The sequence below is a fragment of the Rosa chinensis genome, chromosome 7 (assembly GCF_002994745.2).
Source record: "Rosa chinensis cultivar Old Blush chromosome 7, RchiOBHm-V2, whole genome shotgun sequence".
NCBI classification, from domain to species: domain Eukaryota; kingdom Viridiplantae; phylum Streptophyta; class Magnoliopsida; order Rosales; family Rosaceae; genus Rosa; species Rosa chinensis.
This window is the reverse complement of record NC_037094.1, coordinates 23390212-23394893: the sequence shown is the minus strand read 5'-3', so window position 1 is coordinate 23394893 and position 4682 is coordinate 23390212.

The window sequence follows — 4682 nt, the reverse complement described above, 5'->3', positions numbered from 1 at the left end:
CGATGCTATGATGTTATGACAAAGTCTTTTAAAGAAGGAAAGTCCTTTAAAGGAATGGACCAAGTAGCAAACTTTAAAACTTATATTTGGGATTCTTATACAATTTTTAAGAGAATGGTTTGTCAACCATTGCACAAGAGAGTCAATTTTGTGCCCTTATTTTATATCAAAATTATTGAGATTTTATTTTATGAGAGCATATTTAGCAGACTCTCTATTTTGACTTCTTAGCTATTTTAGAGAGCATGTTTAACTTTTTGTTTATTTTAGCAGATGCACCAGACTCCTAAGTGGCTCTGTATTATAATTTTTAGCTATCTCGCTCCTAAATATAGAGAGCGAGATGAGACTCTCTATAATTTTTTTTTTTTTTTTTTTTGATCAAAGAGAAAATTTTATTAACTCCAAAGAATGCATCAATATGGGGACAAATATAGAGAGCGAGATGAGACTCTCTATAATTTAAAACATTCATTTTAAGTTGTTTTATGTAATTTATAAATACATTTCAACTATTTAATCTTCATTTAAAAAATAATATAAATTCAAAACTAGTTAAAATAGAGATCATTGATGCAAACGTATTTCTAAAGTGACTCGCTAAAATTTGACTCAAAAATAGTTAACATTGCTAAAGATGCTTTGAGGAGTATCTACTAGGGATAAGATTTTGTTTTTTGTTTTTTTTTGAATTAATCCAAATCGAGTTCCAATTTCATTCATCACAAACTAGAATGACAATTATATACCCTCCCGCTGCCTTCAAACAGATCAAGAAGTTGTGGTAGTAACCACAATGGTACATAGAAATAAGTCCACTCATTAGACATCAAATTCGTAGATATAGCTTAAATCCTCCTTTGGCAATACTCCAAAGGATTTTACTGGATCACATAGAGTGCACACAGAAAAATGCCTAGCTCCCTTAAAAAAACTAGGGAGTTATTGAAAATAGATAAAGCTTATTTTCTATTCTAAATCCCTAGCGGGGGATAAATAGTAATACCCCAAGTGGTTTGACCATTTTGCCCTTAATGTTGTGTTTATTACTATTCTGCCCCGCATGCCTGTTTTACCATTTTGCCCCTTCCTCTCAATTAAATTACCCACATAATCCAAGCATATAATTTAGACCTTAATTAAATTAGAATTGGGAGTGAGATAAGGAAAGATTTTGATCCCATAACTCACACCATTCATATGGTGTGTTGGCAATGGTTAACACCCAGGCCCAAATCACCAAGCCCAAGTGAGAGCAGCAAGAAGCCCAACACCTCCCTTCTCCGGAAAAACTAATGTCGCCGCCGCATCACCTACCAGCTATTGCCGACCTACCTACCACCGTCAACAACAAGACGCCGCGATACATCGACATCTTCAATAGAGAAATCCAACCATACAGGCCTCTACCATACCTTGACGCACTGCCACTGATCATCAACGATAAAGAGAGAGCACCCGTTACCCCTTACCTCCACCACTCAGATTCGGCTCCCGTGTTGACAAGAAGTGCTGCCAGACGAGCAATAGGAAATAGAGAAGAAAACTTTGGTCTTGGGCGGCTTAGGGTTTTTGAGGATAACATATGGCTTAGAAATGGTAGCAAATCAAATATGAAATCAGCAAATGGTAAAAACATTTTGGTTAGAAATAAAGAAAGTTGTTCTAAAGATTTTGGTTCATACTCTACTACGATAATAAACTTTGTCAACCACTATTGAAGAATGTGATTTCTTCCATATGCAATGCCTAATATTTCTAATATATTGTTAGCTTTTAAAAGTGCGTAAGAAATCTAATAAATACAGAAGAATGGAAGATTTGGAACGATCATATTAGGAATACTAGAATACTATATCTGAAACGTACTAAATAATAGAATTTTCCCTAAACCCTAAACCATAACCCAAAAACCCATTGTTAACGTTAGTGAACGAGGGGATCTCTAGTTAGCTTTAGAGAGAGAGAGAGAGAGAGAGAAAGAGAGTGACACGAGATGTATAGTGGTTCGTCTCCCGCCTTAGCGGGAAACTACGTCCACTTGAATGTTACACTAGTGTGTTGAGCCTTGCGGCCCAAGGGGATTACAAAAGATGTAATGGGATCGTGTTTAAGTGGGAGGAGGCATTCCTTTTATAGGTGAAGGAATGCTTCTCCTTTACATTTTCTTAGATGTGGGATGACTAAAATCACTATTCTAGTCTAGAAAGGCCTATTATGGAGGCAACTTGGCAAGGCTGGGAAGGTGGCTTTCCGGCGACGTATTTGCGACTTCCGGATACCGTAGCGTAGCTTGAACATAGAGCTACAAGATGCAAGTAGCGGTTGGGCCTCACCATGGCTTGTGGGTGTCCCAAAGAGGGTGTTACTTATGCTTGGTGAGATAGCAAACTAGTCATGCTAGTAGAGGTATCTACAAGTCCCCAAAGTCCCCAAGTAAGAGGAGCTTCTTGGTTGGGGAGTTATAATCATGAAGTCATCAAGCATAAGTAACCGGGCGGCACGGAGCCCCTACAAGTCCCCAAACTCCATAAGCAAGAAGGGACTCGTTAACCTGCAAAACAAAGACAAAAAATAGGCATATGTAGGATGCTCATTGCATTGGGCAACAAATGTGAGTTGCACTTATATGCGTTGGCATATATGAACGTACGGGGTGCGTGATACATGTTGATGTATACACGCGAATGGCGCCGAGTACGATCGCTTATGACGTACAAATTCGAGAGCGTGTATGGTCGTGTGAGCATATGGATTGCATATGATAAATGTAAGTTGTATGAGCGCTGCGAAGGTAAGCGTTTGTAATTCGTGAATGATGAATATGTGAACGCTTGTGTTTGTTTGGTTGTCGCTCGTATTAATGGAACGCGAAAAGAATTCAATTTGTCGCAAGCGACAAATGGTAGAAGAATTCAATGTTCCATTAACGTGTGGTGTGTCGAGTAGACATGAGTGTAAAGCTCGAGGACTGCCGGGAAGGCATGAGCGGAAAACTTGTGAGCGGGAAACTTGGGGTTGCCGGGAAGGCATGAGTGGGAAGCTCGTGGGTTGCCGAGAAGGCATGAGCGGAAGCTCGTGGGTTGCCTGGAAAGGCATGAGCGGGAAGCTCGTGGGTTGCCGGGCAGGCATGAGCGAGAAGCTTAAGGGTTGCCGGGAAGGCATGAGCGGGAAGCTCAGGGGTTGCCGGGAAGGCATGAGCGGAAGCTCGTGGGTTGCCTGGGAAGGCATGAGCGGAAGCTCGTGGGTTGCCTGGGAAGGCATGAGCGGGAAGCTCGGGGATGCCGCTGAGCTGAGAGCACGACAGCTCTGCGGTGCCGCTGCGGCGAGAGAGTGAGAGCTCGTGGATGCCGCTGAGGCTTTAACGGGTAGTTCGAAGGTGATGCCCTGAGGCATGAGCGTGACTGTTGCTAATTATGCTGGGCTGTGTGTACAAGTCCCCGAAGTCCCCAGTCAACGAGGGTGTTCTTGCGGGTTGATACCAAAGCGTAACTTTGTGCCGTATATCAAGCATAATTAGTGCGAGTGCGTAGTTCATCTAGAATTGGTCGGAGCGAACGCTTTTGCCCTTTCGAGTGGGCCCCTGCTAGGCTCTGCGAGGAGTCCCCCACTCCTAGCTATAGACCTCCGGATGGTCGGAAAATTGTTTGATGAGGGGAGCTGCGTTGAAGCAGTGGGTGTTAGGTAGCGAACCTAATCTTTGGTACCCAAGCGTCGGGGTTAACTGCAGGATCAATGGCTGCCGTGGGCTGTGTTAACTAGTCCCTTTACTATTTCTCAGAGGAGAAACTTGACTGCAATGCCGCGTAGTGGTCATTGTCATTATGAGGCGTTGCCTTACCGCTTGGCGGTGACCATAGACTCGTAAAGTTTGTACTTGTATGAAACATGACAAACAAATAGAGCAAGTAATAATATTTTGTTTGAGTGTTCCATGTTTATTTAATTGGGTTGCAATTAAATAGAAGCATGGCATATGTGTAGCATGTACTTGTGATGTGGATGCTAATAACATTTTGTAGGTATGCTTAAGGGTCATGGAGACATGTATAGTCATGGCACTAGGATGTGTGCATAGTAGGTGTGCTACTAAAAAATATATAACATATGTTATAAGCATGCTCTAAAAGTTATTTATAAGCATGACAAGGCATGTCAATAGCTCTAATTGAAAGAGCATGTAGTGAGATAAAGTTACTTATCTTATGCCGATTTGGAGCGAGTTGGAGTTGAAATTTGCATAGGTACCCAAATCATGTTGAAGTTGTCCAAGTATGACACTCCATGTGATCGGCGAATGATCGCAAATACTTTGTTTTGGCCTTGTTTACATATGAATGTTTTTCATTGATTTCCTCCGAAGTCAAAACAAAAATAGGTGACTAGCTATTTATTCACATGATTTAGTTGACTAAATAAAAAGAATTTGTTTTTGTGCAAATTCCAAATAAGAAGAAGATCTAAGTAAAGGAGGTATATTAATGATGTGTTCTCAACTTGTCACAGGAACATAGGCTTTTAATGAGCTAGCATGCTTTGACAAGTGATAGAAGCCTGCTATATTTTGTGATTATATATGCACGTAGCCGATAGAAGTTTGTGGTCATGTATGGCTTGTCTTATGTGTAGGGCATCGATACATGTGTAGCATGTGCACATACAAAGCAGTAAAGTGTTTCATG